At 35.8% G+C, this 27,687-nt stretch overlaps 1 protein-coding gene and 1 long non-coding RNA gene across 3 annotated transcripts in view; one reads left to right on the plus strand and one right to left on the minus strand.

Moving 5' to 3' along the window:
- LOC145668057 (uncharacterized) lies at nt 1-27,590 on the plus strand. Of its 2 annotated transcripts, none has more exons than XR_014127964.1 (3): nt 1-836; nt 19,302-19,586; nt 27,146-27,590. It is a non-coding gene; the product is annotated as an uncharacterized LOC145668057 (long non-coding RNA). The 2 variants fall into 2 exon arrangements; XR_014127965.1 differs by lacking the exon at nt 27,146-27,590 and adding an exon at nt 23,683-24,349.
- Nucleotides 1-27,687, minus strand: part of LOC145663905 (uncharacterized) — a 395,806-nt gene that overhangs the window by 340,423 nt on the left and 27,696 nt on the right. The gene's annotated exons all lie outside the window — the stretch shown is intronic.

A 27,687-nucleotide genomic window follows, 5' to 3' on the forward strand; every position in this document is an offset into this window, starting at 1 on the left:
ATATCTAAATATATAACCTGTGTCGATATTACTATGCTCCATCGAAGCGAATAAAAGATATTCCGTACACCTGCGATCAAATTGTCTAATATCTTATGGAATTAGAACATAGCCTAATACTTTACGTAATTTAATTTTGAGAGAAAACTTTTCAATAAAATGTGAAACAATTTTTACACACCCACGAATAAATTTCTTCCCATCCGTTCACGATGGAGCACATATACAGAATGTGTCCATATTTGGTCTGTGATTTATACACTTATAAAATTACGTTATCAACGTCATCTTTATTAACTCAACATTAAAATTTTCATATGTAAAAAGAACTTTCGTACATTAAACAATGCATAGAACTAGCCTACTAAACACAAGTAACAAACACATCAGCTGGAACACACTATTCATATTTCCTCGCACAACTCGTTCATGTTTGGTCACCTGATGTTTAATCGAAAATGTTACGCAATTGAATACTTATTTGTAGCGATAACAGGGTATCAAATGCTAATGAAAATATAGGAAATGACGAAAAATACAGGAGGTTGAGTGAAGCTGTGAAAAAGGAACATTTCAATCATTCAATATGTAAAAATAAAAAATGCACATGTAAATTATATTAATTGTTATATGAACATACATTCCACTCTAAATATAACTAAATGGGTAATTATCTCATTCCATAATTTTATACGAGTTTCTTAGTACAGAAAATGCTGAGACGACAATGGGATTCTGAAAACACTACAGAGGAGACGCAGAAATACCGCTGCACCCTTCCTGGAACAATTATCTAAAATCGAAAATGTAAACTTTCTGCATTTGGCGCTTTTAAGGTAAGATTTGACTATGTGTAACATATTCTACAATTATTTGCCTACAATTAGTGCAAAAAGTAATTATACATCTAAATAAATTAGTTATAAGTCTTTGAAATCACAACTGCAAAGAACTTTTTAATGAATATGGCGAAACTAGTTTATTTTTTGTTCCATTTTGTAGTTGTATGAATACCTTTTTGCGCTAACAGTATATGGTTTGATGAAATTATCTTTAGACAATGAGCAGGAAGGGACGAAATACATCCGAGTCTCTATTCAACTACCCTACTGTGGAAACAAAAGGCACTCCCACCATCCACACCTTATTTCCTTATGTTATTTTCACAAGTGGAAGTAGCAATGGAACAAAAATATAGGAGGTTTAGTTAAAATACAGGAAATATGAGAGTTTATAGGAAGAGACCCAAATATATAGGAAAAATAGGAGCATTGGAAAGTCTGTGATAATTAACTCCAATTTACAATACAGGAAATAACGGGAGTGAAAATCGAGCATGCATCTCCCAATTTAACGCACACTCCCTTTTAGCCTTGTTCACAAGGAATTAATACTCGCTGGAAGCTCATGTGGTTAGGATCCCAATATTAATTTGTAGGTTCACGTCTCATACAGCTTCAGCATTGAACGAGACAATACATTCCAAATCAACCAACAACAAAAAATATTAGTTAAATTCCGTATAGAGGCAAGCTTGTAAGACTTTACAGATTGTTGAGAAAAGTCATTTGTAATTCTTCCTTCTTTCTGTGTAAGAAGTTTGTATTTTGTTCGAGAAGTCTCGATGATATCTGTATTTGAATGGGTCTCCCAAATTTACAAAGAAATCGTCGCCCTTGGCAAACTGCCCTTCAATGTTAAAGCTTGAAACTTCTATCCTTTCAAAAGAAACGTATTTTATTTTAAATCTTGTTTTTGAGGACCTACCTCAAATAAAAAATCGCTTTTAAATTAAACTCACTATAACTACATTTAACACTGAAAAGAATATATCTATTACAATTTTTATATTTTACAAGTAAATAGGAGTATATTGACGAGTTTTTCTCGGTTTTTGAATCTCCTACCTCACACACTATGGAATTAAAACTAGTACACAATTACAGAAAGGGTGAAAAAGTGCATCACTGCATCGAGATTCGAATCAAGCATTACTTGGTGTGGAATACCCAGGTTTGATTCCAGGCGTTAGCTCATGTGGATCTAATTCCACGTTAAACTGTAGTCCAGGTCCCATATAGAATCGCTGCTAAAGGGACTCTAAACTAAAATTCAAATAATGAAATCAAATCGAATCAGGGACCTTCGGCGTATCAACCCGATGTGTTTAAAACTCCGATGCTACCGAGTCCGCTCCCTGAACAACCATACATTTTCACTGCTGAAGTCAATGCTCTTTCACTAGATCACAGCCAGTGGAATAAGTAGCGTAGTGGTTAACGCATTGGCACAGTAAACCAAATATCCCAGGTTCGGGTCTCGGTCCAGTCATGCATTTTATCCTTCAGTGTTCATCATTAAATTCACATGTATAGACTAATTAGCTATTAAAAAAATCGGGTGCTTGTTCCAATCATTAATATAATACTGACACCTCACTTCATATCTCATCAATCCACAAACACACAGAGTCCACAATTTAACTTATGATTTCTCCCTTATTAATCAGCCTAATTAATGACTTCTTTAACATTTTGTTACTCTTGTTATCACATTTAGTCTCATTCTGTTTATTTCTTCGTAAGCTTTGTATTTCTGTGCCGCCAACTGCGGCAGTCAACCAATATAAATCAGTGCGCGGTAACTTGGGCATGCGCCAGTAAAATAAGAATGCAGAATGACTTACGAGAATATTTCAAGCAACAAAAGTACATTAAAATATTTTATGTAATTTCCCGACCTATTGTAGAGCTGCATGCGACTTCATATGTTACATAAAAATCTCACTTCGTGCTATACAGGTTTACTTTTGGCGCACCACTCGAAATAATTTTTAAAAATTACAATTATGTCACTAATTTTCTTCTTATTGTTTCCTAAATGATTTGCAATGAGAGACACTGCCCAAGTAACATTTTCGTTGTCAAACGGTGTGCCAACCGTTGTCTATTTGTAATCATCGTTGGCAAAGCCACTATCAAAATGCCAACGGCAAATTCGACAATCCATCAACCATCGATGCCAACAAGCGAAAACAAAACAGTGGTTCAACGTAGGTGCATCGTTGTTTCGGCAACGCATCGAAAGACAATGTTCTATTGTGTTGTCACAATGTTGGCGTTCCGTGTTAAAATTAACACAGCACCTAAGGGCTGGACGCGCGATTTGCCAACGGTGCTCATATGTCGGTCCTCCGTAACATGTGTAACGTCGTTTTCGTTGAAATTCAAATGGTTGGCCCAAAGAGGGTTGAAAGTTAGATTTGTCACTTCCCGGGATGCAATGCGTGCATCGAAGTTGAAGGTTGAAGTACTGGACGCCGCGTGTTGAATCGGTTTTACTGTACCCGCGAATCTGAAGACAAACAAATCACAGGTTAGATAATTATATATAAATAAGAGAGTACACATATTGTATATATTGTATACATATGTACATATTGTATATAATAAATATAACACAATTATAATTATAATAGTGGGATAGTAGATCTCTTGGCGGGGAACTGCAAGGGACTATGGTGGTGGTAAAGTGATATTATAATCATAAATTATTAAATTAAATTATTGTGACACGAGATTGAGATTCTTTCACGAGAGAATGGGGGAAAATTTGATTGGTAGAGAGTTATGGTAAAGACTACTCGTTCGCTGAGCTTGTGTCAGAGAGACAGAGAGAAGAATGGAAAACCTGACAAAAAATGTTTTACTATACAATATGGGTATTTACTTAAGGAACTAAACAAACATTAGTTCATGCCAGTGTTTCCCAAACTTTTCTTTGGCGTACCCCGTGCAAGTACGTCATTAAAACTTTAATGTACCCTCTGTGGTAAGTTTTCTCTCAAGAAAGGGCTACTGGACATATTTTCTGATTTGGTTAATTATTGGGCCAGTCATGGTTCCAGAAAATATTAACTAAGCTGAGATGAAGATAGGCCACAGTTTTAAATATTGAGGTTACTGAAACGTTATAAAATACACAAGATTATTTACGCGACTGATTAGTTTGTTGTTGACTTCGTGAGGCAAATTCACGCAAGGCTGAGCCACTTTGATTGTATGTGAGGTGAACTGTAGGCAGGAAAATATCATCGGTGCAGGAGATTAATAGCTTGGAGGTCGGTCCAAAATAGTCAATTTTACTTAAGTGCTGTATCGCCGGAACAATTTTAGGAAATTTACCCGGGTCAGTTGAAGAATTTATTTGTGTGTGAGAAAGAATGAGTGAAAGTGAAGTAAGTGAAATAGTAAAAGTGAAGAAAGTTGTTTTTGTTGGTTGTTTTTGATGATGTAAGCGGCACTGTATGTGGAGGTGGAAGGACTATTTCGAGGAGAGGTACATTTGTTATGATATAGTAGCGCGAAAGGCATGGTGTTGGAGAAGAAGTAAGAGCACTTCGAGGGTTGTTTAGCGGAGTATTTATTTTAGGAAAGGAAACACAAGAAAGCTGTTATACACGATTTTCTTCTTGAAATTGGAAAAGTTTAGCTACAAGCGTCAGTTTTGAAGTTAAATGACTTCTAACTGAACGGGAATGTATTTCTGCACAGTGTACAGACGCTGTATTGTATGTTAACAAGTGAAGCTTGCAAGTATTAAACAATGACAAGTGCTATTAAAATTTTTACGATCGCCAAAATCCACATGTTGTCACTGCCCTCGCTACGCGTATACCCACCGTCGTTGACGCTTCTGCTCCCTTCGGACACACTTCCTCGCTCCGCTGGGGCCCCCCTGCTGCGCTCCTACCCTGGCTCAGTTAGATACCATTCGTTCTTTTAGTGGCCACCTAGCACAGGTTAGTTTGTATTTTTGTACTGTAGCTTTTATGCCCCTAACGTGAAGTAACATCATCTAAGGTAACTTAATGTAATCCAACAAAATATAACCGAATGCAGTACATTTTGGTGCTTTTTTTTCAGTTTTCAAAGTGGTCCGGCAATACCCCATTAATGCCGTCAATTTCTTTGTCTATGATCAAAATATTAATTCAAAAAGTTTATCACAGGACTGCATTGTGAAAAAAAAAGTTGTGCATCTGTATGCTCGATTTTTCCGATATTAACTCAAAGCTTCTTGTATTTCAAAATCGAAATATTTTCACCAATTGCAATTAATGTTTACGTTACATCTTCTTGCTTTTGGGTTATTGTATACGACGCTGATGTGGCCGTTCTACCATACGGGGAGATCCCATATCTGCTGTAGTTTCATAGAGTGATGTCGATTATATATAGGTGGTAACGAGTATTGTATTACATTATACTGAGTATGCGCTTGCGCATATGGCGGAAGACTTAAACCGGTAAGCAGTTGGTTATTATAGACAGGAAACTATAAGGCATTTAATTACATTTTGTTGTATTTTTAAATATTAATTGATAGTATGTGTTGTAATGTATCACATCCAGCTTTATTAAAATAATGTTTCAACTATAGGTCCATTTAATACTTGGAGTGGCTTTGTCGTATGTATATGTAGCCACTTATCGAGCATATCAGTATTAATCCCAAATGTGTTAAGTAGAAAAGAACATTCAAGAAATATTTATTGTGAAAAGTAGGCGTGTAAACTATTATTTATACGAGGGGGGACCCAAAAAAACGGGAAATTCGTCGTAACCAGGGGCGCCGGAACCGGGGGGGGCAGTTGCCCCTCCTAAAATTTTCAAAGGGGGCAAGATACTCGTTTTGCCCCCTCACTTTCAGATTGTAAAAACATCACACAACACTGATTATATGAACTAAATTTTGCTTTTTATAGTAATGTGAAAAAAATTCTCTATTCTAGATTCATCTTTCTCTTTAAAACAAGAAACCGGCCACTTTTTCTGCCCCCATGTTAGATAGAAAGAGTTAGGGAAAAGAATTGGAAATTCTCTTTATTTCCATTGGTGTACATTCTCAAAACACTGTAAATTCTTTTAAAATTGTTGTTTAAGTAATCGTAAGTCTGAAATGTGAAACGAGTCGTTGAGCGAGATTTTAAAGTTTTAAAAATATAACAGTTTAAATGAGTAACAGGATATTTAGGGCCTAAATACATTTTCCATAAAGTTAAATTAATGTTCTTACAAACAATATGCAGAGTGCAGTAAGTTTTATAGTGAGGAGGAAAAATGTATAAGGTAGGATTAATAATTCAGAGCATATGAAAAATGCGAACTCCATTGTCGTGTCGTTCGTTTAACCCTTTCACTACCATTTTGTTCGGAATGAGAAACATTAACCCTTTTGGGATCCTATGGTACAATTTGTACCATACGCGTTTTTCATGGTACATTGCGTTATTTCTTTTCTATTTGAGCTTTTTCGTCCATTTTTTTTTGTTTTCCAAGTCCAGAGGCCTTGTAGAAGACATTACGTGTGGTTTCAGACCGTCCTGCGTCCAGACATAGGAGGTGATGACGTCATAAGTGAAAAATTTATTTTCTCATTTTCTAAGCCTATGTTCAATATTTTTTGGCGGGCTTATTTTTCTACGTAGAAGATTGAAATTTTGCACAAACATTCAGTCCACCGAGTAGTATTTACCAGATTTTTTGTTCCAATGTCAGTGCTAAAACAGGGGGGAACCAGAGGGACAAAGGGGTAAAAAAGGGGATTTTTTACCCCCAAAATCTCGTTTTTCGTAATTTTCCCGCCTTACATACATGATAGGACCACGTGAGTCATACCGTCTGAAAGGCAGTTCCATTCTGAAGAGAACGACGATCGAATTATTATCCTAGGGTAATTAGGGATGATTCAGGGAATTTTTTAAAAATATACTTCTATATAGGGAAAATGGGGCATTGTCGGTATATATATTTTTGGCGGGTTTATTTTTGAACGTAGAAGATTGAAATTTTGCACAAACATTCAGTCCACCGAGTAGTATTTACCAGATTTTTTGCTCCGATGTCAGTGCTAAAACAGGGGGGGAACCAGAGGAGCAAAGGGGTAAAAAAGGGATTTTTTTACCCCAAAATCCCGTTTTTCGTAATTTTCCCGCCTTACATACATGATAGGACCACGTGAGTCATACCGTCTGAAGGCAGTTCCATTCTGAAGAGAACGACGGTCGAATTATTATTCTAGGGTAATTAGGGCTGTCTCAGTGAATTTTTATCCAAATATACTTCTGTATAGGGTAAAAGTGGGGCATGGTAGGGAAATTTTTTCTGGCGGGCCTATTTTTTCACGTAGAAGATTGAAATTTTGCACAAACTTTCAGTCCACCGAGTAGTATTTACCAGAAGTTTTTCCGATTTCTGCGTAAAAACAGGGGGGTCCAGAGGTGCAAAAGTTGAAAAAGGGAAATTTTGCCCCCAAAATCCCTTTTTTAAGGAATTTCCCGCCTTAGATACATGATGGAAACATGTGAATGGTACCGCCTGAAAGACAGTTCTATTCTGAAGAGAATGATTGGCAAATTATAGTACTAGGGTAATTAGGGATGTCTCAGGAATTTTTTTCCCTGAGATCATAGTGTTTTATGGTAATTTGGGGCATTGTGGGAATTTTTGGTACAAATTCTCTCGCCCTTACTATTCAAGATAGAAACTTGAAATTTGGCACACTCATTCAGTATACCAAGTACTATTTATCAGATTTTTTTAGATGGTTACGATCACACAGGGGGGTCCAGGGGGGCCAAAGTTCGAGAAAAAAATTTTCCCTCCGAAATTTTCACTTTGACATTTTTCCCCGCTTCTGGTATATGGTATGGGCATGCAAGTGATACCATTTGAAAGCCAGCTCTATTCTGAAGAGAACGTGGTATAAACCATGATCCTAGGATAAATAGTGACGATGCAGTAGCTGCTTGACTGAAAGTCTTAAAAATAGCCCAAAAAGCCGGGACACCAAAAGGGTTAATATATGGCTATTTTAAGTTGTTTTCAAACGAATAAATATATATATATAAAAACATTTTTCACCGTTTCGTTTTTCGACGTGGGAAGGGTGGGACATTATGTATCCCTCTGATATTTTTAAGTGGGACCTATATGTCCCAGTAGTATTGACATGAATGATCATCTTGTATTTTCAATTATGATACTATATTGTCAGAAAAAAACAGTTGGGTCGTATTTATAATTACAAATATTTTACATTTCGGCATCCTTTTCCAGATTTCAGTACATGCAACCACTGCTTTATCACTAGCACATTGTTTCTCACTTTCATCTGTTCTACTATAACTTTCATTGTACACGTTCACTTCCACTACTGTCTATTTGATAATGTTAATAAGAATTCTGTGAACCATTAGCAGGCTTCTGTTTACCAGTGGAACATCGGTTCATAGCAATAAAATGCGATAAATTACCAGGGGTCCTCTGAGAATGTATCGTGGAACACATATGTCCCAGTGGTAGTGAAAGGGTTAAGATATGAGTGCAGAACCAGAACACCTGTTTCAGCTCTCCTTTCAGACCAAGCTTGTAAACAAGAATAAGGAAGACAGTCACTGCTTATAATAACTACGAGTAGTAGTGTTAGATATTTAGCTCGCAGTGGTCAAGCAATCAGTGGACATTTGCATAGTACGGGTAATTTGATGTCACTCCTGGATGAAAGAAAAATTGATGTGCCTGTTCTCAGCCAATTGATTAATCGACAGGATAACTGGCTTAGTGCTGATTGAAAGAATGAAATTTTAAAGATTATGGGACATGCAATATAGGGAGACTTGGTAGAAGAAGTTAAAGAGTCTCCATTTTATGCAATCATAGCCGACTCCAAGACTGATATTTCAAAGAAAGAACAGTTGTCTCGGTGTGCGCTGTATTGACTGTGATTCATCAATCCCAACAAAATATTTATGGAAATGATCACCCCACATGGCACAAAGTCGGAAACAGAATTCACGATCAAAGACATTCTAACGAAACCTAACCTGAATGCAGAAAATATACGCGAACGGTGTCATGATGGTGCAGCTATCATGTCAGGACGAGTGAATGGTGTGCAGAAGATAACTTCGACTCAACATCCGAAAGTTGTATACATTCATTGCAATAATCATGCATTAGATCTTCCATTGCAAGAAGTAGCACGAAAATGCGAATCTTTGTATGACGTGCGGGCCATAGTGAAAGACGTTTGAAACATCAACTTGGATTCTGCAAAACGATAGACAACATGTGCACGCCGACATTGTTCTTGAACCCTATAAAACTATCAACGAAAGTAATCATAAACATTTGCTGTCTGTTTGTCCTACAAGCTGGGGTGTTAGGCGAAAATCTCAGATTTCAATCTACTACAAACGAATTCAAATCACGTTGGAAAAGAAACATCAGTAATACGTTAAAGATCAAAAAGTAATTCTAAAAGGGTATTTGAAAAGAATGAACACATTCGGAATGATATTTTTTTCTGATAGTCAGTATACGTGCTTTTGTACCTTGCGGACAACTGGCGAAAGTGCTTCAAAATTCTGAAGCTTCTGCTTCTGGAGCTAAAAGAGCAGCCGTGATTCTATCTAGATGACACTCTGAGAAACCTACGAACGAACAGTGCATTTGAAACCATCTATAAGGAAGCCAAGGAAAATGCAGACAGACTACACTTAAAATTGCCCACTTCATAAAGATCAAAGAGAACACCAATTAGGTTGAGGAGACTGATGATCCTTCTATAGCAGCTACCCTAGAACCTGTATCAGATCTTCCAAAAATTTACTTCGAAATCATTGACTATTTGTTGAATGAAGTGCAGCGTCGTTTCAATCAGCCAGGCCTCAAACAACTCATAAAACTCTAGAAAATATTTTGTGAAGGAGCTATATGTGCTGGTGGGCCTCTCTCAAGAGATTATTTGAAGCAGGAATTGTAGTTCACGCGTCGGATTTTAACCGGGATAGATAATGAGCTCAGCTCAGGCTGCTTCCACCTACTTTGATGACGACTGAGTCGCTGACGACCATCAGAATATTAAAAACTATTAGTGCTGAAACCCAAACTGTTCGTAACCTTCTCGACCAAGTTGTTCATCTAGGGACTTTCGTTCTCACTATGCCAGCTTCTTGAGCATTTGCGAAAGATCATCAGCTATTTGCGTCGTCTAAAGACATATTTGAGGACGTCCATGACGCAGGAAAGATTGGCTCATCTGCTGTTGTTGCATAAGTGTAGCGACCAGACTTAAACACCATTGCAAGAGAATTCATATCAAAGACAAGCGAAAGAAAAGATACTATTGGTCAATTTTGAAAAGAAATAAATGTAAAATTACGTAAAGGAAAATATTATGCGTATTATAACCAATTATTTAAAATACAAAATAGCACTTAAGATTCAATATAAACTTTAATTATTTCTTATTAATTGTGTCGTACTTTATTAGTGTGAAGTGAAGTAAATATAATGAAATTAGGAAGAGAGTTGAATGTAATAACAAACTGGATATACTGAAATAAGTGTAGTAAAAAATACAAATAACTCTGGAAAATTAGTGTAGTTGAATTTTCTATATAAATTTTATGAAGTCTTTAGTGAAAATTCCATTTTTCCATTTCTGGCACAAAGTCAAGTAGGTAGAAAAAAATATATTTTCTTACTTTTTACTTGATTATGTAGCCTGTTTTATAATGTACAAGTTACTTTCTACTGCAAAGTGCTACAAAGTATATAATTCAAAATGGCAATTTCTAATATTACAGTGTACTGCAACACGAGAACTGGATTTTTAAAAATATAATTTTAATTTCCTCATTTCCAAGTGATTTAAGTAGCTTTAAGATTCTTTAATAGTGTCCGTGTGGCCATGTCCAATACAGTTAAAAATATGTACCAGTATATAAAACGGTAAAATTTGTACTTACAAACAGTCATTGTGAGCAGTACAAATTTTACAATTTTATATGTTTTTTATTCTGATTTCAGTGGTTGAAAATTTCTGCACCAGACCAAAATCCAGCACAAAACTGACACGGGATTAATTAATCTAAAGACGCAAACTAAGATGCCTCTAATAGATGGAAATTTCATTCTCACAAAACTGTTTACAGCTTCATTATATTATTATTATTATTATTATTATTATTATTATTATTATTATTATTATTATTATTAACGAATCAAATCAAATTATTGTTACATTACAAACATATATTCGTATTATCTTACCTATGTTACATTCCTGTGTCTATTTTCAAGACAGCAGTTTGCCCCCCCAGCTGGAAAATACTTCCGACGCCACTGGTCGTAACTTCTTTATTTCTCAATATTTTTACACCAAATTTTCATCACCTTCAAAGTATTGTCCATGGACCGCAACGCATTTCTGCAAACGATCCTTCCATTGTTCAAAACAGTTTTGAAAATCACTTATCGGGATCTTCTTTATGACCTCCAGCGATTTTTGTTTTACCTCCTCCACAGTGGCAAAACCTCCTCCACTGGCTTGATTGCTGCTTTGTTTCGGGGTCATAGCCATAGCACCACGATTCATCATCAGTAATCACCTTGGCAAAAAAGTCAGGGTCCTCTTTGAGCTGATTTTGAAGTTCAACACATGCCTCAAGTCGACGCTCCTTTTGCTCGTCTGTGAGAAGGCGAGGGACAAATTTGCCTGCAACCCTTCTCATGTGCAAATCTTCTGACAAAATCCTCTGAATTGAAATCCACGATATTTCAGACATCTCACAGAGTTGATTAATGGTTAGGCGACGGTCTTCACGAACGAGGGCATTGATTTTTTCGACGTTTTCGTCAGTTCTTGCCGTTGAGGGGCGTTCTGAACGGGGTTGGTCTTCAATTGACAGTTCTCCATTTTTAAAACGTGCAAACCACTCGTATACTCTAGTTTTACTTAGGGCAGCATCCCCATAAGCAGTCTTCAGCATTACAGTAGTTTCCGCGGCCGATTTCCCCAACAGGAAACCAAATTTCACAGCCGCCTCGATAATCTGCCATCACGTTTTCGCCGAACTGGAAAAAGTTGGTTTACTAAACAAACTCTCAAGAGCGAACCGATGCACTCACAGCGACACAACTTCGCACACTGACGCAGGTGAAGTGATCGTAACGGACAATTGGTACAACAATGGGTTCTCCCACTCTCCCTCCCCATTGCAGCACAATTCCCGTTTTTTTGGGTCCCCCCTCGTATTCGGGTAGTTCGTCCGTGGGAAATAAAACACTTGTATCTGTTCTAGTGATATGAAAATAAGTTTTTAATAATATTGTTAATTTAAAAGCAGAAAACGACTTAAGTTAATTATATATATAAGAAAATATAGTCATGCTCAAGGTATATAAAATAACAGGTAGCCCCAGTTCGCGATTAGCGTTCTGATTGGCTCCCTGTTTGTGACGTCATGTGGAGGTATCCCTGAATATTTTTTTCGCTTGCCTGCTTGTTACACTTCACGCTTTACTCGTAAAAATGGATTAAAAACATAATTATAAACTTGCTTGTCTTTCCAAATACAAATCATGAGTTTCTGCTATTCACAGTTGATAAAATATGATTTAATAAATAAATAAATAAATACCATCAATAACGATTAATTATCTATACAAATAAAATTGAATATAATGTTTGCTCGCTAACTTATCCTAGACCTTTGGGCCCATTTTTATAATTTTTAGTAATGGCCTGACTAAAATTTTTATCACATTACTTTGATTAAAGGGCGAATCCTAAGGGGCAGAAGGGGTTCAAAATTTGCACCTAAAATATAGTATCTCACGAGCCTATTAAGTTAGAAGATGAAACTGGGTATATAAACTCCTCATTAAACTTAAGGGAAAACATGTCCCATTATTTTGAAAATTTCCTTTTTAAGGGGAAGAAGGGGCATTTACTATTCATATAAATAAAAATCATTGTAACAATGTTAGACTGCTAACTCCTCCTCGACCAACTTAATGGATCAAGTATTTTTGGTACTTTAATGCACCCAGGCGTAAATCAGGATCTTAGCATTTTTCAGCTCGGGGGTGAGAAAAGATAGGAAGGAGACGACAAACAATCGAAAACAGCCGAAATTGGTGTTTCCATAATTTCCGGTGTCACTGAAATGAATAGTGACCCTATCGATACCGTTTACATCCAAATTCATTTTCTTTGAGCGTGGGGAATGGGTGACATTATAGATTTTTGTCATTACACTTTCATTGAAACTTTAATTCTAAGGGGGGCGGAGTTCAAATACTTTCCATAAACCAATCCTCTCTATGACAGCATTCCAGGTAGTAAAATACATACACAAACATAATTCAGAAAATTCAGATTCGGGTATGTAATAAATTAGATTAGGTTCTATTAGGATAGGTTAGGTTACATTAGAAATGTAATTTAACCTAACATAACCGAACCTAACCTAACTTAATTTGGTTAGGTTAGCTTAGGTCAAAAATCTAACCTAACCTATTGTATTTCGTGTGTATTAATCAAACTGTCAGATATCATCGCTGCAAAATATTTCCTTTACATTACTAATATTTGTATATTACTCAATACAACACACTTTACAATATATTACAGGTTACAAGTTGCACAGATATCTATAGAGTGGTATACATACATAAAAGAACCACTTTCACAGAGGAAAATCTGCAGTTATTTGTCCTCCACTTTACCCTTCGATTTCTTGGAATTTAGTTTCCGTGGCTTAGCTCCCTCTGTCGGTCAGTCCTTCAATTATAAGAATAATGGTAAGAGTGCACTTTGAACAGAACAAGCGGTTTTGTCTCACGGTGGCATTGGAGAAGGAATAAAATCAATGTAATTTATACGTAACAAGTACGGTTCATTTAGACAAGATTAGGTAATGTTATGTTAAATTCGGTTCGTAATAGGTTGCTATGAATGTTCTGCTCAAAGTGCACTTTGAGTACTTTGCTAGAATAACGATTCAGCTACTCAAAAAAATTTAAGAATATCATTTAAACTAAAAAAAAATATATGAGAGTAGCCTATACATTTCTATTCTCGTTGGCACCCTATTCCACTTCGCTTTAGGGCCTCAGAAACAAATGTCAATAAAAGCAAAATAAATTATTGTTGTTACACACCTACTTTTCAACTTAACTGGCGTCTAGCTTATTTTTTTCCCATGCCAATTTGGTATCAATAATGAAGGAACAGTGTCAGATCTTAAACACTACTTTTGCTGGAAACCTACAAGCTCATTTTTAAAACCCATTGATAATCTTGTGGTGAAAAGTGAGCAGAATATATTCGTGCGTTATCCATATTAAACGTGTTCTTTTGCTTATAGCGGTTAATGCATCGTCTTCGTAAGTTCACCGTTTTTAGGGAATCGATGGAATATTAATCCATTTGTATTGATTCATCTGTTATGTCAATAAGCTATTGCGCAATTAACATGGTTTGTGCTCATCTTGAAACAGTAGTGTAATTGTTTATGCTGTATTTTACTTGTTCTGTTGAAAAATACCACGATATCTCCACGTGACGTCACCGGGCTGAAAATATCCTGGGAAAAATGAGATCAGAAAACCTGACTCAAGAGTCCCCTGGTCATGCTACTTTATGTGCTGGAAGGGCGTAGATTAGAACTAGTTTAGGAGTATTAAACATTTATTAAGAATTGAAAATGATTTTCTGAATAAATATGTTTTTAGCAAATAATTCATCGTATAATAGAGTAAGCCTATTTTAACCTACGGTAAGGTTGACTAACATAGCAGAATCCATGAATAGGACATGTTGAAGTAGAAAGTATAGCATCATTAAGAGGTAATAGAGTACAGTAAACTTGCATATAGCAGAAAATCAGAATAAAGTGGCAAGGGTAAGAGCATTGAAATGCGCTTCTTAGGGGAGGAGTTGTATTAATGGGTGCAGATCACCTTTAGGAGGTCATTTTATAATTACATCTATTATATGGCCAAAGAACTGCAGTGTATAAAACACTACTTAACATAAAACACAAACCAAATTGTGTTAGGTGGCCCCTAAAAAGCACGAATGCTATTTAAACCTCGTCAGAGTAGGAGCGCAGCAGCGAGGAGGTTCGTATGTAGGGAGCATGCGCATCAGCGATGGTGGGTATGCACATGTACGAAGATTGTGCAAAAGACACTAACCAACTTGTGCTAGGCGGCCACTAATGCAATCTAAACCGAGCAAAGGCAGGAGTACAGCAGAATGGCCCGAGCATTGGCGAAGGAAGTAGGGATGGTTGTATGCGCGTGTGCGAAGATTTATTTCCAATGTTAATTTCTGCATGCATGGAGATTTCATATTCTTGTGTTACATGTATTGTTTTTCCTTATTTACTTCGAGGTGATAACTTAGTACATTGTTGGTTGTTTGCGAACATATCATGTTACCACTTTTTCGTAATAAGGTACCGATAATACGTATAGCGCAAAGATATGGAATCTCCACGTAAGCTACAATAGCCAAACCAACTTTGTGAAGTATAACCTGCTTTTGTTCCTTTCGTTTAGGAACCATGTATCGAGTAGTTGAATTTGAAGGTGATGAAAGCCTTGGTATTGTGAGGGAAGAATGGCTTACTCCTCGGAAAAAAGAAACGTTTTGGCCGCCCTTCAAAATAGTATCGAAATACAACAGAGCACTGCCGGAGGGCCAGGCTGTGCAAGAAACATGGAATTTATTTTCAGTTAAGAAGATATGGTATGATACTGGTCAGTAAATCTACTTTCAATAAATAGATTGTTTCAATTTCTGAACAATATGCTGTTTATTTGTGCTTTTGTGTATGTGTGGGTTATTATTATTGGGTATTCAATTCCTATCTGGTTGGAACTCGCGCCTCATGCGCTATGAGGGGGTTCTTGCGTTGTTTCTGCAAGGTTAGTTTATATGAAGAGAGCTCCTGTAAGCTTGGTTTGTCAAAGTGTCCTCCCCTCGTAATGATCTTTACAGGCCATAGACAGAGAAAATATGATCTGGTGACACAGTCCCCAGGTAGCGAAAGAATTACAGTGCTTTGTACAATAATTGTTTTCATTCATCTTTCAAAGAAGCAAATTGCCGAGCAATGGTTGGGATAGGGAGAGAAAACTCATGGAATTGTGGGTATCCTGGCTGATGATTTCCAAACACAGTAAGCTAAAGTTTAGTAAAACCATAATTAATATATTTAATAGAGTACCTGCTCTCCACTGTATCCCGTGTTATACAGGTGAAGTCGGCAGGTGGGTCCTTTGATAGTACCAATACGACGGTATGAGTTTCACAAATTTTCTGTTTCATGTCTGCGACGTTATGCCCGCCGCTTCGATAGATCTTAGGACTCAGACATTGAGCAGTATATAAAATAAAGTACCTCTTCTCCATATAATTCCATGTTACAAAGTTAAAATTGGTGCGAGGGGCCTAACCGCCTTATTTTTACCGTACTATTAAATATGAGAAACTGGAATCGTCACTCTGTGGCATTATGCCCGCCCCTTGAGTAACACTCATCGAGAAAGGAAAGAAGTTTAGCAACAGTGAGTCTTTACATAGATAAGAGTAGATAATATACAACAAAATTACGGAAATTCGCCAGGTGCATTGCTAATATAATGGAGAGCGTATTGGACTCCTGTCCGAAGATTTCGGATTCAAATTCTAGTTGGTACAACTTCTTTTACTCAGAGAATGGCACTAAAAAATTCTCCTGTAGTCACTGCAGTGGTAGAGTTCAGCCTTAACATGTATTACGTTTTCAATGCTATTCCCTTTTATACAGGGGAGCGGCGGTGGCTCAGTGGTAGAGCGTTCACCTCTTGTGCTTGGGGTCCCGGGTTCGATTCCAGCCCCGCCAAGTGAACCTTGTGGTGGACAAAGACCGTGTGCATGGGTTTTCTCGGGGTTCTCCCGTTTCCTCCCACTTTCTTTATTCAATCATTTCATTCGTCACTCATCATCACCGTCTCCTTTAGCCTAACCGGCATATCCGTGGGACGTAAAACTCAAAGATTTCATGGGACGTAAAACTCAAAGATTTCATTTCCTTTTATAAAGTTCCGTAATCTCAGAAACAATAAAAAATTAAGATAGAAATAAAAGCACTAGGTTTTAAAGCTGTTTTTCTCAATTGGGTCAACCATGACTACTCTAAAAAAACAACCTACCTCAGTTCACCACCAACAAAAGTACGACTTCCCGCAAGAAAGAAAAAAAAACACGTGGTCTACTTGCAGTAAATTTGAAATCGCCTCATAAATGAAAGCAGATAATGAAATGTAACTTCCTATGATCATAAAGCTTAAAAAAAAAAGAAAGAAAGGAATGTTTTGAATCATCTGCAGTGTAGCCATCCGTAGAAATTTCAGTGTTACCTTAATATTCATTCCCCAAAATTCTCGGTTAAGGGAATGGCCGGAACAATGAACTCAACGGCACTTGACAAATTATAATGTCTTTCAGTGCTTAACTACTTTTTCAAGAATATTTTGATTTCATCAGCAATAAGCAAAAGAGTAGACTTATGCTTATTATAATGAAATAAATAAATCTTCGAAAAGTAGTTAACAGTATTGAAAGACATAATTTTACATCAAATGCCGTTGAGTTCATTGTTCTAGTCATTCCCTTAACCGAGAATTTTGAGGGGTTAGTATTATGTATTTTTTATTTATCTGTTTATTTATTTATTTATGTGCTCTATGTGCTTTTTCTTTGCTTAATCTTTCCAAGGTTTTAATTTTCGTAACGGATGTTGACAAAATCATGGCTAACGTTTAGTATAAAGGTACATAGTTTGCTACCGGTAACAGGGAATTATCATCAACAGTTCAGATCTCAGCTGCTTTATTTTGGACACCCATCGAAATAATTTACAGATACAGTTTAAATATTTATTTGCGTAAATATTTCAGTATTTAATTAGAAAGAGAAAATATTAAAGCGACACATTCACTGATAACAAATACGTTCTTGTGGATCTGTGGTAGCTATAAAAGCGTAATTTGTGCCTAATAAAAGTGCCTTATGTATATGTTTTCTTAGGTTAAGGTAGTATAGTTAGTTAGGTTAGAGATGTTAGATTTAATTACTATGTATTTTCTTGTGGGTGTCTTCCTGTGCGAGTTGTAATGTCGTGAGGTCCGAGCTTGAAAGGTGAGGAAGCAAATAAATGCGTAAACCCTCTATGCCGGACACAACCATGATGCATAGATGTTTTAGCACCGAGTGCAGAGAAAGAAAAAATTAGCGTACCACAGACGTAAACTTGTAAGAAAACATATTCCTCAGATTTGTTTGACGTATATTTGAATTTGCTGTGTCTATTAATTTTCATTGTTTTGTCTTGTGTCGTCTTTGTGTAAATGTACACAATATTAAAATGTTGATGAATATGCAGATTTGAGAAATGCTTGAAAGCTGAGAGAGATGTAAATAAAATCTGTTGGATAGAAGTTTCGACTTTGAAAATTAGAAAATTTTAATGTTATTTTGGGTGAGATTGGTATCAGTTCAAGAAAATGTGATTTTTTTTTTATGGAACTACCTGTCAATCTGTTTCACTGAATGATGTTAAATAAAAGGTTTATTAGCCGTGTAGGAATATCTTTCTTCCTCAAGAACGTATCATTTAGTTTTAAGTAGTAAAAATTGGGTACAGTTATATTTTAATAGTATGTGAAATATGGACAACGTACAGAGCAGTACGTACACAATTCTTTTACTGGTAAATTGAAAGTCAATTGCTGTGAATCGAAGAAAAGAGGCTTTTCCTTAGTGTGACCGGGGATTGAGACAACCGAGCCTGCAGAAATTAATTTCTTTTCTACCAGTTTGATCGAGATCTCAGTTTGGATTTTTTTTTTTATTTCCGTTGCGCTACTAAATTCTGTTTGGAATTCTTATAAGATTTTTGATGTTTATTTTGGTAGGGCCATTACAGGCAAAATTGGGATCTCCATGGTGCTCATTGCCAGATCTACTCTTAGGTCGATGTCGTGTGTCGGTATTTTGTGGTTCGCAACCTATCTCACGATGGGATGCGGATGATGACCTGCAGGCCTGGATACCGGACTCTGAGTTGAGATGGAAGAGGCTCTGGAATCTTCTTATTGGGGCAAAATTTGAATTCTATTTTCCGTAGATGATTGGCTAAATAAATGTATCAGTGACTGTTGATGGCAAGCCCACACGGGCCCAGTAGGTTCGTTACCACCAGTTGGTGATACATTTGCAGTCCATAATCTTAAGAAAAGTGAACATCATTCAGACACCAAAACACAGTTATATTTTTATTTATTATTTATAATATATTTTTTTGTAAAAAAAATCATTATGATTATTAATAATAATAATACCATTGCCCTTAAATTTGAATACCTTATAACACGTATGTACTAATTGTCTTTCAGATGACATCCTCAGAGCCAGGCAAAAACTCAGAGAAGCAGAAGCAGAATCAGATATCTATACCGATCCAGGTACTTCAGCAGATCGACCACAGAGGCGAAAGAAACGAAAGATACAATAGAGTAGTGACGAAGACAATGAGGCTGATGAATTTATAGACGATTTATGTTGGAAACGAATCTCGAAGTATCCAAATCCCCCTCGAGTCAAAAACGAGGAGAGCGGATATGTACAGGCGTCAGCGATCCCAGACGGACGTGGAACCAAAGTCTCTACACATAATGATAGTGAGTACTGTTGAATAACTTCTAAGCACCACTTAATCTTGTTAAGTAAACAGTATTTATGTAAATGACTGAGTACTGCTGAATAACTTCTAAGCACCACTTAATATTATTAAGTAAACGGTGTTTATGTAAATGACTAAGTTTTCATGAGATGGCAAAAAATTCTTAATGATTATCACTTCCTAAGGAACTCTCATTGCAATATTTTCAATAGTCGAGATCCACCTCTATTTTTATTACTAGTATTCAGTTTCTTTGAACAGTAGATGTCGCAATAAATCAGAAAAGTCTAATTTGGATTCGTAAACATTTATTTTTAGAGTACCTTCATTTATTATTCGTTGCCTCGGAAGCTAGAATGAAGGGCTAGAATGACTTTAATACTATGTTTTCCTACAAGAATATTTAACTACAAGTTTCCCAGGATAAAGTTGATTTAGAATTAAATGTCGAGGATTTGTGTTTCTTCTTTCCTTCTAAAAGTAACAAACAATAGAATGAATGTGAATAAAAATGAAACAAATGAACCAGTTTGTTAAATTTAACATACAATCGAAGATTTCAGATACTACTGAAGAATTTGTTTTTCATTGGCGTCTAGAAGGTTTCGTAAGTTGGGATCATGGATAATAGATTATGGAAAAAATGGTATTCGTGGATCATGTAACTTTACAAGTTACTAAAATGATAATGGGGTCAGTGATCTTGAATTAAATGTTTGTCTCCGAAGCAATTGTTTCAAAAGAGCGTCCAAATCCATTTTTTCGGTTTCTGTGACCCACGTTATAGAAGAACAAGGAAATAAATGTTATTTTTTCAAGTTTTAAAGCAAATTCTGAAAAAGTTGTGTTGGATAGAGCAAAATCTATGACAACGTAAATTTAAAGAATCTAATTTCATTCATAAACTGAAAGTGGTGCTCAAATATGACAAGGATGAGTCAAACCATTTCTGGAATGATCTTTTTACTACATATTGCCAACATATAACAAGAAAAAACAGCCATAAACAGTGAACATTGTCAGTAATATCTAACTTGATCAGTGTAGTGTGTAATCAAAGTGCAATATTTGAGCAGCACATTCGCTGAATGTAGACAAATCGACGGAAATTGCAAAATTGGGATTTTTGTAACGATTAAGAGTTTTTGTATTCATTTATTTTACTATTAAAAGAATGCTTATCAAAATCTTCTTAACAATAAAAAATTAAAATGAATTATAATTTAAGTAATAATACCTTAACAAATAAAGTATTTTTTGTCGGCTGGCTGAATGAGATTAAGCCTTTGTTTGCAGATGATTCATCTGTGACTGAATGCGAACAACGTTATTCCCCTGACGAAACTGGATGGGTGTGGATTGAAAATACCCAGCGTGTTTCAGAGAGCTTACTTCAAGGAATAAATCTTTCTGATCCAATTGTCGTTAGTTGTAACTCATCTCGTCAGAGCGATACGTCTAAATTGTGCACGTTTTATCATGTTTATGTGCATGTGTTTCATTCGAATTTTTCAAACCTCATCCAATTACTACGAGGTTGATATATTCTTATGGAAACTGTTATACGGCTACCTTTTATGTGAAACTTCCTGAATCGTAGCTTTCATTCTACTTTACAACCTCGCCTAAGGTCTTTATGCAGTGGTCCCCTTTACCGCATGATAGCAGCAGAATCCCCCAATTTATGCCATTGTGTCACCTACGAAAGCATGATTAGTGATGGGTAAATTCCCGGGAAGATATTTTTCGGGAATATTCCCTGGGAAGATTCCCAAAATGGGAATTTATCCGGGAATTTATGTTCAATCAGAAAGAAAATTGCATTCTATTACTATATTATGATTTCAAAGTTGAATTAATTTTTATATCACAGCATATTATTACTGTTGTCCACAGAGGATTCTATAAAATGTATATTCTGAACGGTACTATGTTACTTTATTAACACTTTATTATATTTAGAGAGTACGCATAAATGTATATTTATTTACAATGTGTTCTATCAATTAAATATGTGTGAAAAAATTATATAGTAACAGTTTAAATTTATATGTAAGTGGATTTGCTCAACTTGACTCTATTACTGATATTATGAGCACATTAAATTTATAAGTGTTATAAACCAATTAGATTGGGTAAATGCTAGAAGATACATGTCTCACCAATTTATCAACATTTGCGCATACATATTTATGTTCACAAAATTTGCAAGATACTTACTTATCTTTATATTTTAGCACGTAACATTGCCATACACGACCTTTCATTCTACCTATTTCTCGAAATTCCATACGTTAATTCACATGTAAAAGAAGTCCGAGTACCTCTTCAGAAATTCGAGTCAGCGAGACAGACCGACGTCTATTACTAATGGTGGTTCAGGGTTTATTAATAGTACTTGATCTCTATTTCTACATAATTGTAAATTACTTTACAAAATGGTTCCTTTTCATCATTTGTAAATTATTACTTTGCTAATTTTGGCTGTTCTTTCCATTGGGGGCCAGCTTTTGCACCTACTTTTTTGCGATATTCTATTCCGATGCGGTTGTTTTATGGTTTCATACGTTAAATTACGTTACCAACATTAAATTCAGACAGCATTGCAGAGCGAGCGTTAGAGAATGAAGGTGGGTTAGAGCCCCGCATGGCATGTTTTGTATATTCGTTACAAACAATTCACTTTCTTTTCTCACATAAATTACTTTCACTTACCTTTCCGTTTTGTATAAATCCCCTAGTGCTCTAAAAAAAAATGTGTTCGATACTTTCTTGATTACTTGAACATCACTATCAACTCGTTTCTTCCGTAAATTATCCTACTTTTTGCTAGTTTTGGCCTTCCAATACTAAACAATTACCTTACTTTTTAGTGCAAATGGAAATGGAACTTAAAAAATCATATTATTAGTTATATAAATTACCGTCAAATAATTTTAAATTTTTTAACCTCCAAATTCTTTAAAACCTGGAAGTAAATCATAATATATTAAAATAAAGTAATTAGTCATATAGTTCTTATAATTTGGAAGATAAAGTAAAGAAATGGAAATAAATTCCTTCCCGGGAATTTATAAGCCAGGGAAAAAACCCGGGAATATTCCCATTTTTAAATTCCTTCCCACCGGGAATATTCCCACTGCCCATCACTAAGCATGATCTGTCAAATTTCATTATACGGATTTTTTTATCATATTTTTGGTAGTTGACTACACATTAATTAGCGTGAATTACGGCTTCTACAAGCTTGCATACTGTATGTAATCACAGTTCATTCTCATTGATTATCAGTACGTCAGGGCTAATTGTTGTCCCCCTTAAAGCATATAATCCAGTTACTTATTTGCTTCTGGAGTATAGAAGGGCTTAGTATATTGCAATAGTATATACTTAATGGATGACGATGGATAATTGACATGGGCCAGCAAAGGTCTCCTAGTCGAGTCGTTTGACATTTGTTTCGATGTCGGTAGGTTAGTAATTTAACGTCCCTTTCAGCACCGAGGCTATGTCAAAGACGGAACCGACAGCTTAAAGTACCTACCGAAGCACTTCACGAAATTGAGCCGAGGCATTGGGCTTGCAGCGGGATTCAAACCCGCGACCACGCGCGCAGAAGGCGAGCGCTCTAGCCTTTAGGCTACAGGGAAGGGGAGCCCCTTTGTCATTAGTGTGGTGTCTTAATGTGTATCACCATACGTGAACCGATTTGAATGAAATTTTCACAGATCGTTTATTGGTTCAAATGACAGGTCAAGTTCGTTGGAGCGAAAAATCAGCCCAGTGGAAGAAGGTAATGATTTCGTTAAATGTGGAAAAAGAAAATTTTTATTAACAACGTTAGTAACTTATCGTGAGACACCCACCCACACAGACAACACAAATGCGAAGCGACTCAACTAGAAGATCTTACTTCGCTCGGTCTTTTCAGTTATCCTTATTGACTGAAGATGCATTTGCTAAGTCTCTGAAAAAACTCTGTCAGTAAGCTGAATTTTAAAACATGGCTTACTTCTTTACGCTTCATAGCCGTCTCTAGACTGATTGTTTCCACAATACTGGCTCAGTTTATAAATATTCTGCCTTATTTGCAGGCTTTGATACACTAGCAAGACATCTTGCCCGTATAGAAACAACACTTTTGGATATACAAGAAACTCAGAAGTCTATCGTTGCCCATTTCCGAAAGGATGCACCACTCCCCACTATACCACCTGAGTTGACACTACCGTGTTCAACTATTGAGGACGTTGCGAGGCTCGAAGATTGGATTCAAGCAGATAAAGATCATGCAAAGGATTTGATATGCTTGTACTTCATTGATTATTCAGCTACAGAACTTCCCATTTCTACATACAAGGGATGGCCTAACATTTTCCTCTCTGGCTGGTAGATAGGCAGAATGTCATTATCGTACCCAATATAGCTTAGAGAAAGTAACTTTGTCAGTGGAACAATTTGGAAACAACGTGACTTCTGGTGAGTAATGATTTCAGAGTATTTTCGCAGGGGTAGAATTTCAATGCCCAGGGAGGGAAAGACGTTCAAACAATAGCTGTTTTACGGAACTTTTCGCCAAGATTTCAAGCACCCAGAGGGGAATCTTGTAACTCCAGGGGGAATTTTCCCCCGGCCACCCCTGAAATCATCACTGCTTTCGGTACACACGGTGAGAATAGCATTAGAAGCTATAATGCAGAGTTTAATTAATGTCATCGTTGGGAACCTTGGAAGCCCTGTTGTTCTTTGGGCATTGTTTTTCGGAAAAACTATGATGGGAAAGCAAAAATATTATTGAACTTTTTGGTAGACTAGTTAAATTTCAAAAAAAAAAAAAAATTCAAGAAAATTTCAGTTTTCTGAAGTAATGATTTGCAACAGGTATAAAATTTCGTAACATTTATCAAATGCACCACTTGGGAAATTGGAATTATTTTAAACTAGCCTTTAGCAAACTTATTATTATTATTTAAATTTCAATAATGTTTCCCTTTTAATTGAACAACTTCGAATAGGTATATTAGTAGACATGCCTAATTAACGAGATATTGGTCCTAGTTCTCTATTTATGCTACTAATTATTTATTGTAATGTGAACATAATATTAAAAGAGCCATAACTACAAAACGACATGTGACATATGTTAATATTTTCCATGCTTTTTAAAAGAATCTAAAACCCTTACCTCCTCCCATATAAATTATATATATATATATATATATATATATATATATATATATATATATATATATATATATATATATATATAATTTTTAAACAGTAGGTTTTCATCCTAAATCTTTATTAATAACTTGAAACTCGAAAATTGAAACTGAAAGTCTTTACAAAAAACTTTATAGTGTCCTGCCATTAATGTGTTGGACAAAGTACGATATTATATTGTAAAAACAATGCTAGTTAAAAAAAATATTAATAATAAGTTACGCAATCTTTGGTGAACGTCGTCCGACCTTATCAATCCGCGAACCAGTTTTTTTTAATAGAGAATTGCAATTTTCTTCAATTTATAGGAAATTTAATGCTCTACAAAATAATATCCAATAATATTTTTGCGTTTCTATCAGTTTCATTTAAAAAAAAGCCAGAATACAGCAGAGTCTACCAAGTTTTCCACTGATATATATATATATATATATATATATATATATATATATATATATATATATATATATATCAACTTGTCTTAATTTGTTCTACTGATACCTCTTTATACCTTAATATTTGATATTTGATGAGAATAAAATCATGGCTAGATATTCATTCAAAATGGAAAAGTATTTATCGAGTACCTGTCATATGTCATGCTATCTTATGTACAGGGTGTCGGATTAATGCGTACAAAAAATCCATATTTGCAAAGATATAGAGTGCTGAAAGCGTGGGAAAATGTATTCCACAGGCCTATAGCTTCAAAACTATCCAACGTAGGGAGTTCAGTTTAATATCTCACAAAGTAAGTCTTACCTGTTCTGTTTAAAATTGCATGTTTCAAAACTCTGCAATGCGTGCGAAGGGGATATTTCGCTAATTCCTTTTGCACCCATTGCAGGCTTTTGAAACCTGCATTTGTAAATAGAGCACGTTACTTCCTTTGTAAGATGTTACGCTAAAATCTCTACATTTGATAGTTTTGAAGCAATAGGCCTCTGAAATCCATTTTCCCGCACTTTCAGCACTTTATATCTCCGAAACTATGAACTTTTGGCTAAAATTCAAGATGACTTTTTTTCTTAGTTTGACATCAGGTATCTACCCTTAATTTTTTTTGTATGCATCAATCTGACACCCTGTATGCTACAAATATATATATTGCATTAGTACAATTGTTTTAGGTTGAGCTAGTGTCTTGTGCTTTCTCTTACGTTTTAAACATGTTTATATATTAATCTAGCTGCGAAATCGAGTAATGGGGAGCTTAGGGGGTACAACATTTTACCGAGTGTCAATTGATATATTTTGATTTATGGATCTGCAGGGATAATTAAATGGCTTGTTGGCATTCTTGAAGTTCTCGAATTACGTCGGGAGTCGCCATTTTGTGAAGTTACGTCGGTTGTCAGTACACTGCTTTATAATACACGAAAGTCTTCTATATGCAAATTTGGTATATGATTGTATGAATTGAGGTTTTATAAGTTTCAACAAACTATTTAAAATGTGATACTAGAATGAATTAAATATATTTTCTATATGGCGGCCAAGTTTTCAAAACGGTAAACCATGTGCCAACAATATGAAACAGCCCCTCTGTCTAGTTTTAGTTGTTAGCCACTTGTCAGTTACAGCTCAACCCGTAAGATTCGCCTTTTTCCAATATGGTCATCGCTAATCTTAAAATGTCGATATATATATCGTGATCCAAAGAACTGGGGAAAGTGAATTTGGTGTTCTTCAGGCCGGAATAGGAGAGGGGCGAGAATGGAGAAAAGCATCGACCCTGTTCTGCATGGCAGTACCTCGACATTTGTTTAGCAGTACTGAAAAAAGCAGGGAAAACAGTCACAATGTCTTGCCAAAGGAAATTTCGTGCTACGGCCAGCCATCCTGAATGAAATTTTCCCTGTTTTAAGGTCCGCCATGAGAATGTCACTATGTGTACCTCTGTAATGCCAGGGCCGATAGCTTTAATATCCTTGTCTCTACTTTGTTTTGACCTGAGCCTTAAGTGAAATAATATGAGGACAATTATTACTGTATATGCGTCTTGAGCACCAATCTGTAGTTTTATTTAGAAATGATACAATGGTCTGTAGTAATGTGTACAATTGAGGAATTTGATGTAAAAATGACCCGAATTCAACAGAGTTATTATGGGGCTCTGGTCATTTTTCCACCCAACTCCTAAATTACTTTAGTAACCTCCAATTGTGTTAGTTCATTTTACGCTAGTATGACTAATATTTCTGTATGACATGTACTTACTTTAATCACAATATAAAAATTTATAAATTAATATTTTTTCATTATTTTAAAAAATTATTACCTTTCCTATCACTATGGATTCCGAGTGTAATTTCGATATTTTACCATTTTCAGGAGGTAACGTTGATTCTTGTAGGAGGGCCTAAAGTTCAATATATTACAAGAAGAATTCTTGCCAGAATCTTCACCAATACACTGGCTCTACGATACAACTGGACGGGGAAAAACAATAAACTAGCCCTCAAAGATTACACGTACTGGATATAGTTCGAGGTTAGTTTCTTGAACACGATTTTGAGCAGCTAATGTTCCCGTTATTTTTAAAGCAGTATTCGTATCATCAGAACCCCCTCCCCATTTTTGGTTGGGCATTACATAAAATTGAAGTCCCGAGTATGTACCTGTTTGGACGAAGTTTGGACACCCTTGCTACGGCTGAGAATGTGCATTCTATAATGAATAATTTGTGTACTGTTGAGAAATCTCAATTAAAAACTGAATCTTTTAGACACATCAAATAATAACCTAACGGAAACACTACATGCCATAATTGTACCTTAGTGATTTTCATAAAGGGATTTTGCCAAGCAGCAAGTTACTGAGCACTGTACCCTCAAACGAAAAATACAAGTACGTTATTAAAGTTAGTAAGGAAA

The sequence above is a fragment of the Thermobia domestica genome, chromosome 1, assembly GCF_964235325.1.
Source record: "Thermobia domestica chromosome 1, izTheDome1.hap1.1, whole genome shotgun sequence".
NCBI lineage: Eukaryota > Metazoa > Arthropoda > Insecta > Zygentoma > Lepismatidae > Thermobia > Thermobia domestica.